An 11530-nucleotide genomic window follows, 5' to 3' on the forward strand; every position below is an offset into this window, starting at 1 on the left:
AAGACACATGCACCCCAATGTTCAGCGCAGCACTATTTACAATAGCCAGGACACAGAAGCAAGCTAAATGCCCATGGACAGATGAATGGATAAATAAGATGTGGTACATATATACAATGGAATATTACTCAGCCATAAAAAGGAATGAAATTGGGTCATTTGTAGAAACGTGGATGGATCTAGAGACTGTCATACAGAGTGAAGCAAGGCAGAAAGAGAAAAAGAAACACCGTATGCTAACACATATATATGGAATCTAGGAAGAAAAAAAAAAAAGGTCATGAAGAACCTAGGGGTAAGACGGGAATAAAGACACAGACCTACTAGAGAATGGACTTGAGGATATGGGGAGGGGGAAGTGTAAGCTGTGACAAAGTGAGAGAGGGGCATGGACATATATACACTACCAAACGTAAAATAGATAGCTAGTGGGAAGCAGCCGCATAGCACAGGGAGATCAGCTTGGTGGTTTGTGACCACCTAGAGGGGTGGGATAGGAAGGGTGGGAGGGAGGAAGACGCAAGAGGGAAGAGATACGGGAACATATGTATATGTATAACTGATTCACTTTTTTATAAAGCAGAAACTAACACACCATTGTAAAGCAATTATACTCCAATGAAGATGTTAAAAAAAAAAATCAGATGTTCAAATTTGGAAGAAGCCTCCAGTGGTTTGATTTCCTAAGTGAAGTCATCCACCTGCAGCATGCCACGCAGACCCCCATAGCAGGTGTCCAGTGTGCCCATGGACCCAGGAACCCCTTCCAGGTAGCTAAAGTAGTAACAGTCTCGGGGGATAAAAGGGTAGTCCTCCTGCATGGCACCTTGGTCGTTATCGGTGATTAACAGGAAAATGCCTGGGCAGCAAGCTCTTCTTGACTCTCATGTGAAGCACGTGTCTTTGGCCACTGAAGCGAAACTTGTAGGAGAGCTGGCCTTGTGTTGTGGCTCCACGCACTCTGTGGGACACCTTCCTGGGGATCACAATTTCAGAGGAAGTGAAGCGCCAACCTGGGGGGTCATGGGAGCAGCAGGTCGGAAACAGGAGTAGTCAGAGCAGAGGCAGCCAGAGATCATCTGCCAGGTGGGCCTGGGCCCAGGCAGGCCCCATGAGTGAAGAAGCCTGTGACCAAAGAAATCCACTCCAGCGGGAGGCAGGCAAGACTATCCCTGCAACAGCAACTCCTAAAAAGCAGTCTAGTCCTGAGGAGAGCAGAGAGAGGCTGGAGGCTGGGCATCCCCAGAGAGGTGGAGGAGGGAGAGGGAAGCTCTTACATAACAATGGTGTATTCATAAGGGGGAGGGGCTGTGCTAAGTGATCCTGGGGATCCTGGCACAGGGCTCTTAGAGAGGAGGAAACATGGGAGAAATTAGGAAAAACGGAGTGTATAGCTTGGGCTGAGTGGTCCCGTGGCCTCTTGGAGAAGTCACAGGGGAAGAATCAGTGGGTGTCGTGCAATTTTAAGACAGTGATTGACATATTTTTCCTGAAACCAAAATGAGACAAGGCTTCAATTTGTAATTAAGAAATTACAAAATGGAGAGGAGAATGGAAGCTTCTTTGTGTAAGAATTTTGAGGAAAGAACCAGATTCTCTCATACTTTATAAAAATGGAATGTGTTGGGGGTGATTAACGGAATGAAAGAATAAATAGTGTCACGAGTAGAAAAGGTAGGGTGGATAATAATAGTTTCTAATAAAGTTAAACTTATACTTGCTCTACATCTCAGTGATTCCAGCCATAGGACGTTCCCCACAGTGGTATGTGGATATTTATAGCAGCATTATTCACAAGTTTATTCCACAGACTGGAAAAAAACAACCAGTACTGAATAGATGAATGGCAAACTGGCATATTCATTTAGTACGATAATCCTAAGTAAATCTGAACAAGTTTCCAACATGTGTAAGAACATGGATGTATCTATCTCATAGATATTATGATGATAGAAAGAAATCAGACCAAAGAAACTTCATACAGGACTTCATTTGTATGAAGTTCTGGAATAGTCCAAAAAATAATATAGGGGAACAGAAATAAAATCACTGTTTTTGTGATGTGAGGGAAGGGAGGGATGGAGGGAAGTTTCTGGAGTGATGGGAAACTTCTGAATCTTGATTGGGGTGTGCTCAAGATGAACGTTTTAAATCCTAACCCCCAAGGTGGTGGTATTAGCAGGTGGGGTCTTTGGAAGGTGATTAGTGCTTTTATAGAAGAGGACTCAGAGAGATCCTTCACCCCTTCTGCCCTGTGTGGTTACAGTGAGAAGGAGTCATCTATGAGCCAGGAAGTGGTTCTCACCAGACACTAAATCTGCTGGTGCCTTGATTTTGGACTTACTAGCCTTCAGAACTGTGAGAAATTAAGTATTCTTGTTTATAAGACACCGAGTCTAAGGTATTTTATTATAGCAGTCCAAACAGACTAAGACAGGATGGTGCTTACAAGTCAAAACTCATCAAGCCACATCCTTAAATCTGTGCATTTTATTGTATGCTGACTATACCTCAAAAGAATTGATTTATAAAAAAATTCTGACTTTAGCTTCTTTTTAGCTCTTTCCAGAAGAGTGCATCACTATCATGATCATCACTGTTTCATACTTCCTTTTCCTTGTCTTTTCAAAAATCATTTCTACATAGAACTGCTTGTAAATTGAATCAACTCAAAATAAGGAAGTTACCATGAACAGCTTATCTCACTTGACTAATCCTCTTGTGGATCATATTAACACACACATTAATATTTAGAAAAGAAGAATGTACCACTGTGTAAATGTGTTGTATGCAATACTGGAGGATTTTTTTAAAAATCAGTGCACCCAGGAATATTCAAAAAGATACAAGTATGATTTAACTCAGCCTGAATTCACCACGAGAAAAAACGTAATTTCTTTTCTTATTTTTAAACTGAAGTATAGTTGATTTACAATATTATATTGTTTTCAGGTGTACAACACAGTGATTCAATATATTTATAGATTATACTCATTTACGTTTACTACACTTTAAATATATGATGCCAGATGCCACTCTCTTCTGGCCTCTAGCATTTCCACAGAAACTTCAGCTGTTGGCCTTCTGAATTAGTGTTTTCCTTTTCTTCTTATATATACCCAGGTGTGGAATTGCTGGATCATATGGTAGTTTTACTTTTAGCTTTTGATAAATCTCCATACTATTTTCCATAGTGGCTGCACCAATTTACATTCCTACCAACAGTGCATGAGGGTTCCCTTTTCTCCACATCTTCGCTGACACTCATTGTTCCTTGTCTTTTGGATAATAACCATTCTGAAAGTTGTGAGGTCGTATCTCATTGTATATTTGATTTGCATTTCTCTAATGATTAGTGATGTTGAGCATCTTTTCATGTGCCTGTTGGCCATCTATATGTCTTCTTTGGAAACTCTTCAGGTCCTCTGCCCATGTTTTAATCAGCTTATTGGGTTTTTTTCCTTTTTTTTTTTCATGTTTAGTTGTATATTGCGGATATTAACCCCTCATCAGATATATCATTTGCAAATATCTGTTCCCATTCATTAGGCGGCCTTTTCACTTTGTCAATAGTTTCTGCCACTGTGCAAAACCTTTTTAGTTTGATTAGGTTCCATTTGTTTATGTTTTCTTTTGTTTCCTTTGCCAAAGGAGACATATCCAAAAATATATTGCTAAGAAGAATGTCAAAGAATGCACTCTCTCTGTTTCCTTCTAGATGTTTTATGATTTCAGGTCTTACATTTGAGTCTTTAATCCATTATGAGTTTATTTATACATAAGGGGTGAGAAAGTTGTCCTGTTTGATTCTTTTCTATGTTCCTGTCCAGTTTTCCCGACACAATTTACCAAAAAGGTTATCTGTTCCCCATTGTATTTTCTTGCCTCCTTTGTTGTAGGTTAATTTCTGTATAAATGTGGGTTTTTCACTACTGTAGTTTTGTAGTATAGTTTGAATTCAGGAAGTGTGATACTTCCAGCTTTGTTCTCTCTCAAGATTGCTTTGGATATTTAGGGTCTTTTGTATTTCCATGGAAATTTCAGAATTATTTGTTATAGTTCTGTGAAAAATGCTATTGGTATTTTCATAAGGATTGCACTGAATCTGTAGACTGCCCTGGGTAGTAAGTTCATTTTAACAATATTAATTTTTCCAATCCATGAGCATGGTATATCTTTCCATTTGTTTGTATTGTCTTCAATTTTTTTCATTAATTTCTTATAGTTTTCCGAGTAGTCATTTTACCTCCTTAGATTTTATCCTAGGTATTTCATTCTTTGCATGTGATTGTAAATGGGATTGTTTTCTTATTTTCTCTGATAGTTTGTTGTTAGTGTATTGAAATGCAACAAATTTTTGTATATTAATTTTGTATTATACAACTTTACTGTATTCATTGATGAGTTCTAGTAGTTTTCCAGTGGTGTCTTTAGGATTTTCTATGTATGGTATCATGTCATCTGCAAACAATGACAGCTTTACTTCTTCAATTTGGATTCCTTTTGTTTCTATTTCTTGTCTCATTGCCGTGGCTAGGACTTCCAATACTATGTTGAATAAAAGTGGTGATAGTGGTCATCCTTGTCTTGTTCCTGATCTTCCAGCCTCTTTCACTTTAAGTCTGGGTGTGATTGGCTGATGGATGAGCTGAGCCCTGGTGCTCTTCTCAGTGCATGGGCCCTTTAAGAAATGTCTCCCAGATTACTACAGTCTTGTGGGTCCTCTTAGTTTTCAAAGATGTTGGGGGTCATCTCTCTGGTGCAGGTCCTAAAAGTTGAGGTTACTGATGTGGAAATAAAACCCTTTGCTCCTCAGGGAGAAGCTTCAGGTTTTGAGTTTTCTCTGGGTTGTGTGCCACTGTGCTGGGGATGGGGTTTATGGCAAGATTGTATCCCAGCCTCCCGCCCAGTTTGAGGTGGTTTTCCTCTTGTTTGCCTGATGTGGTCATCACTTAGCCAGTCTTTAGGTTTTTTTAAGAGAAAATTGTTCTGTAGGTAGCTGTAGACTCAGTGTGTGAGAAGAAGTGAGATCAGGGTTTTCCTATGTTGTCATCTTGAACCAGAACCCTCTGTTGTTGTTTTGCTTCCTTCCTTGTTCTTGGCTATTTTCTAGATAGTTCTGATTACCTTTGGCTATCTCAGTCATTTCTGTAGGTTTGGGAGTAAAGGCAGAAATTAGAGGGACAGAGATCCCACTATAGTAGTAGTGGCAGTGTAACCAGTGTTTTTTATCTTCTGTATTTTGATGCTTTGACATCTGGGGCCTTCCTGACCCTGAATGGACTACTCCTCCCAGTGTTAGTCAATTTCTAGAGATAGTAAACAACTCTCCCATGAGCGCAGTTTTCAAATACAAACCAGACAATCCAGAGCCCACATTCCAAATACCTCCTTTCTCAGCTCTCACACTTAGGGCCATTATCCACATGCCCTAATCACCCCCAAGGCCAGGTACCAGATAGCTAGGGACAGCCCCTATGCCACAGAGACCATTGACATTATTCAAACTAGCCAATCCTAAGCCTGCTTACCTGGCCTTGTCTGTTCCTTCTCATGGAAACCACAATCAAGTCTCTTGCCCACAGTTCCTCCCTCTCCCTCTGCTTTGTGACCAGCATCAGTGCTTCCCTGTGTGGCCCCCATGGCACAGTGTGTCCTCTTTTCTTGGAAACTGTGAGTAACAAACTATCTTTTCAATGTCAGTTTTCTCCTGATCTTTTGGCCTTACTATACCTCAAGTATTCTATTAATGCACAATATTTAAAACAGGTAGGAGAAAACTACCAATCCTTTCTTATTCCCTATCTTTTTTCTGCATCTGAAGAGACACTATTGTGTGTGTGTGTGTGTGTGTGTGTGTGTGTGACTAGTACCAAATAATTTTTCCAGTAAGTTATTTTTCTACACAGATTACTTTCCTCCAAACTCAAAAGGCAAGGACAATGTGGTGGAGTATAAGGAGCCAGAAAATATTCTGGTTCTGGTTTCAAACCTTGACTGTTTAGGTTTTAACATTAATAATGATATTAACTAGAGACAGTTAACTTCACAACTCCAAAGTTCTATCTTTCCATCTTTATCATAGGGTAATAATTTCAATCTAATAACATTATTTAAGCATGGAATGAAATAACTTCCATAAAGTGCCTGGTGAGTTCTTAATATTGTTATAACTTTTATGTAAATCCTTGAATTTTGGATGGTATCCTGGCTATGATGGGTGCTTCATGAAGTCTGACAATGGTCACTCTTCAATTCATTTCCAAAATTACAGCAGGGGAAATTTTCATTGAACTTTCCCTGGCTTCTCTTTCTTGTAGGATAAGAGATTCTTAAAAAGAGCCTTTCCTAGGAAATGTGTCAATGCTCCTCAATTTGGGACTCCAAGGGATCAACATTTGGGAGCTTTCTTCTCTCGTTTTCACTCTTAGAAGTCTATCTCAACCTGCGATAGTCTTTGGCAGCAGTCCTCAAACTATAGTGTAGCAGGACCTCAGTTTTTGTAAATAAAGTTTTACTGGAAAACAGCCACACCCTTTTGCATATATATATTGTCTATGGTTGCTTTCATACCAAAACTGCAAAGACCCAAGGCCTGCAAGCCTAAAATATTTACTATCTTGTCCTTTGAGAAAAAATTTGCTGAACCCTGGTCTTTGCTGTTTGAAGTTGGGTTTCTTCCTCTGTGGATTAAAAATGACCACAAATTCTTTGCACTGCTTCCAGCAAGAGGTGGCGTTTAGGTCCCATCCGATAATGACTCTAGGCTTGGCCATGGCCTGGTCTGGCCAATAAAACATCAGCAAGTGTGACAAGTACAAAGGCTTGACTAGCGCTTTCCACATTGGGACTTGCCTTCTTAGAACAATTCCCTGAGAACCCCCCCTTCCACTGCTATGAAGAGCCCAATCTAGTCTATTGGAAAATGAGAGGCCATGTGGAGAAAAAGCAAGGCACCCTGGGCTATAGCTAGCACTAAGTACCAGACAGGAGAGAGAGGCCATCTTGGACTACTTACCGTTCTTCTGTCATCAGATGAATGCTGTTCCATGTGACTCTAGGTGGTAGCAGAAGAAACAGTCAATTCATAGAATCTCTTTGAAAAGAATTTTTAAAAATTTAAGCCATTAAGTTTTGCAGTGGTTTGTTATGTAATTGATAACTTACATACCTTCTTTGCCCATCAAGGGAGAAAATGGCCATTCTGTACACATTACAGTTAGACACTAGCACTTTGACTCCAGGTCTGGTGTTTGCTTAAGTCATATGATGCAGCAATAATGACTTTTCATATCAGAGTCAGCTATATACAAGGTAACTTGGGCAAAAGTCAATATTCAGTTCTGACAAGTCCTTTCACATCCTGTGGCACAAACCCCTTTCTGTATTCTATGTATCTTGTAAGGTTTTGGGGGATGGAGGGAAGACAAGTCAGATAGCAAATGTTGGTAATTGTTTTCAAACTTTGTATAAAACGAATGGTACTACTACTGCTATTGTGGTAGAACATTTAACCTAATGCAGTCAATTCCCTATTATCCATAATGGAAGGCTATGCTAGCATGGTTGAACCAAATTCAGTATAATAAACTTTAATTTCCCGGAATGATGGAAGAGAAATGAGACTCCTCACTGGCTTGAAGGAAATTCCCACGTCTGGCGCTAATTAGCAATGTATCTTGAGCAAGTTATTAACTTCTTTAGGCCTTGAGTTACCCTATCTATAAAAATAGAATTATTGGGCTTCCCTGGTGGCGCAGTGGTTGAGAGTCCGCCTGCCAATGCAGGGGACACGGGTTCGTGCCCCGGTCCGGGAAGATCCCACATGCCGCGGAGCGGCTGGGCCCGTGAGCCGTGGCCGCTGAGCCTGCGCATCCGGAGCCTGTGCTCCGCAACGGGAGAGGCCACAGCTGAGAGGCCCACGTACCGCAAACAAAACAAAACAAAACAAAACAAAACAAAATAGAATTATTGATACTGACTCGCATAGTTGTGAGAATTCACTGACATTTATAAGTCATGGAAAAGGATGGCCCAATGTAGTGCCTGGAACCATGGAGAGTAGAGACAGCATAGTGTAATGGTTATGTATGTAGGTTCTGGAGCTAAACCGCCTGAGTTTAAATCCCAGCTCTGGCACTTAATAGCTGTGTACTTCAGGCAAATTAATCTATGTCTGACGCTTATCTCATCTGTAAAATGGGGATAACAGCAGCAGTTATAGAGTTGTTGTGAGGCTTAAATAAACACATGTAAAGGGCTTAGCACAGTAGCTAAAATAAGATTAAGATAGAAATAAATTGATGAGAGCTTAATAATTGTTAGCCAATTATTATCAGCAGTACATGATAGAGCCCTTATCCTTATCTCCTAATCTTCTATGTCAAAGCTAAGCCTCAAACTGATCATTTAGATTTCTTTCTTTTCTCTTTCCATTGCTCTGTCAGAGTGTTACCCCAGGAAGTTGGTGGTTAAATAAGGAGATATTTATTCAACAATCCCCAAAATAAGGTGGAAAAGATTGTAAAGATTTACTGACAAATGCAACAAGTTTTTGTTGAATGTCAATACTAAGTTAGGCACAGTTAGATACACTATTATTTCATGTACTGTATCTGGTATCAAATAGAAAAGCTTAAGAGAGATTATTATCTGTTTTGATGGCCTCATTAACATATTTAATGTATAATGGTATTCCTTAGAAAATATGGTTTTATCTCCATATGTCTTCCAAGTTGCTATAGGGCATCTATTTGATCTGAGAAACTGACTGCTCTTTAGATCCAGGCATGCAATATGACGTTAGGATCAAAGTAGAAAGGAAGCAAAATAAAATAAGGTTCATAAGGAAAATAATCTTATAAAGACTAACATGTCTTGGGGGTAAAATGCGCATGTATTTCACACAATAAAAACAACGTTCAACGTCAAAAACAGTAATAAGAAACTCATTCAAATCAGCATTGCCGATACAGAATTAAAATGGGATTCAATTTTGTGATTCTATTCGCAAATCTGCAAAGTAGGAAGGATCACCCATTTTCCTGTGACTGGTCAAGCAGTTTAATGATTACAGTAAATACAAAGTTCTTTTGTAAATGACTCTGTTAATGATTGACTTGCATTTGAAACCACATTTCAGCTCTCTCCCTTTCCCCCTTTCCCCTGCAAAAAGAAAGAGAATATGAACAGTAAGGAAAACATTTAGAAACAAGACCTAGTGGTTGCTATAATTTGATTCTTTAGACACAACAATGCTTTCTTATCATATAGGTTATTACAGTATCGTCAAGTATATCAGGTAAGCAGATCAAGTGCTTTGGAGTCTCTCTATAAATATCAACATCAGGCAAGAGACTATGGCTGTTAAGGACTTGGTTCTGATCAGAACAGAATTCCTTAAAATACTGTCTTCCTTTTGGTAGCAATTGCCCTTTTGGATGTGAGTGCTTGTCTCAAAAAGATTTGCAGATAAAAACAGAAACAGCAAAAGGGGCTTACCCCAGGATACCAACCAACTGTAAACCTATTATAAATGAGAGGTAAAGAGCTTCACAACTCAATCTACTATTTCTAGGTGATATCAGAAAAATACTTTAACATCAAGATCACCAACAAATACTCCCCCACTTTCAGATAATGAGCTATTTCAGCTTAGAGTGACCATATTTAATTTATATTATCAGCACCTAGCACATAGTAGGCACTCATTTGTTGAATGAGGAAAAAAACTCTCATCTGTCCAAAGATAAATTTCAACTAAAATAGTTATAATAAAATGTTTATTGTCTTCACATGAAATTACATGAACTCTACTCCCCCACATAGTTGAGAACCTTATGTTTCATTTTAAAAAATATTTTAAAAATTGCTTATCTACACAACAAAAACAATGTCCAATGTAAAAAAAATACTTTTCTAGTTTTGAACTATTGGAATTAGTCTCAGAAGAACTCATCTGATTGAATTTGATACAAGGTCTTTCTCAGATTACTCTGTGTAATCTCCCAATTCTGCATGATGCTTGCAATACCCTTCAGCTGTCAGTTCTTCTGATCTTTATTCAAGGCCCAAAGAAAGAAGATGGAAGTGGACTGAGATAAAAAGGATAGCTTTGTCTATGTTCATATAGTGGATACATTCAAGACATATATATGAGACAGAAAGGGCACCTCTGCCACAGACTAAGTCTTTGATCTGGGTTAAGTTAGTTCACATCTCTGAACCTTGATTTTCTCATCTTTAAGACAGATTCATCCTAGAATCTTTTAGCTCCAATGTTCTATGATTTGGTTTTAATTTAATAGAGGCACACACTGACACGCTAATACATTTTGCTGGAGTTTGGTCAGTCCTTAGCAAATCAGAAGCCAAATACTGCTCCACTTCTTATTCCACATCTATACTTGAGGCAGAAGCTAATGAAAGCTGGGCTCCAAAAAGGCCCAAGTGCAATTCTCATTTTTGGCTGGAGCAATGCCCGTATGTAATTCAATAATTTAAATAGTGTCTAGGTTTAAATGCCAGAGCGTTTTTGTTTTTGTTTTTCCTGACACTGCACACTGGAATTACATGAACTCTGTTCTACTGCTGCCCTATTCCCACCCCTAGAGATTCTGCTTAACTGATCTAGGTGCAGCCTGGGCATCAGAATTTTTATCAGCTCTCTGGGTGATTCTAACCTGAGAAAAAGGTGACTATTGGCATAGAGCAGTGATTCTCAAACTTTAATGTGCATCAGTCACCTGGAGGGAGTATTAAAACAGATTGCTGGGTGCCCTACTCAATTTCTGATTCAGTAGGTCTAGTAGAGCCCAAGAATTTGCTTTCCTAACAAGTTCCCAGGTAGTGCTGATGTTTTTGTCCAGAGACCTCACTTTGAGAACCACTGCCAGTAAGGAAATATTGGTGGTGGCACCTGAAGTCCTGAGTTTAAATCCTGATTCTACTATTACCACCTATGTAATCTTAGTAGAACAATTTATTCTCTTTTCTTTAGTGTCTTTTTAACAATACTTAGACTTCAGAGTTGTGAGGCATGAAGAAACAGTGTTACCAATCAGGGTTTAGTTTAGTACCTGGCACAGAATGTAGTAACAGGTATTAATTTCCTTTTTCTATTATACTTTCTAGATGGTGTGATTAAGTTAAATCAATAGCATTGGTTAAAACTTGGCAGGAAAAGAGAGACGACTGAAGCAAACAATGTCTTATTAGAATTGTATGTATAATATAGGATGATAAATGTAGCAAAGTGTTTTAAGTAAATGTCTTAAAAAAGATTTTCATTCAATTTTTAAAACTTTGAACATAGTAATTTAGGTGGGAAGAATATTACCTACAATCGATAAAGTGATAGAAATGTTAGTCAATCTATAAATAGGATGCATTTTTTAATGACCTACAATGGACTCCAATACTTCATCTATGATAATAATTTAATTTTCTAGAGAATCAGAAATAAGAATATAATTGAAGTAGCATACTTGCCTAAACCTTTACTATATTGATCTTTAAATGCTATTTAATT

The 11530-nt window shown here is 38.7% G+C and overlaps 1 protein-coding gene and 1 long non-coding RNA gene across 3 annotated transcripts in view; both read right to left on the reverse strand.

Moving 5' to 3' along the window:
- Positions 1 to 11530, reverse strand: part of LOC101290084 (cytochrome c oxidase assembly protein COX16 homolog, mitochondrial) — a 159606-nt gene that overhangs the window by 59690 nt on the left and 88386 nt on the right. The window lies entirely within an intron of this gene.
- LOC125963553 (uncharacterized) lies at positions 549 to 7735 on the reverse strand. The gene is made up of 2 exons (XR_007475662.1): positions 7019 to 7735; positions 549 to 5148 (listed from the first exon to the last, which is right to left on the reverse strand). It is a non-coding gene; the product is annotated as an uncharacterized LOC125963553 (long non-coding RNA).

Source organism: Orcinus orca, chromosome 2, assembly GCF_937001465.1.
Source record: "Orcinus orca chromosome 2, mOrcOrc1.1, whole genome shotgun sequence".
NCBI lineage: Eukaryota > Metazoa > Chordata > Mammalia > Artiodactyla > Delphinidae > Orcinus > Orcinus orca.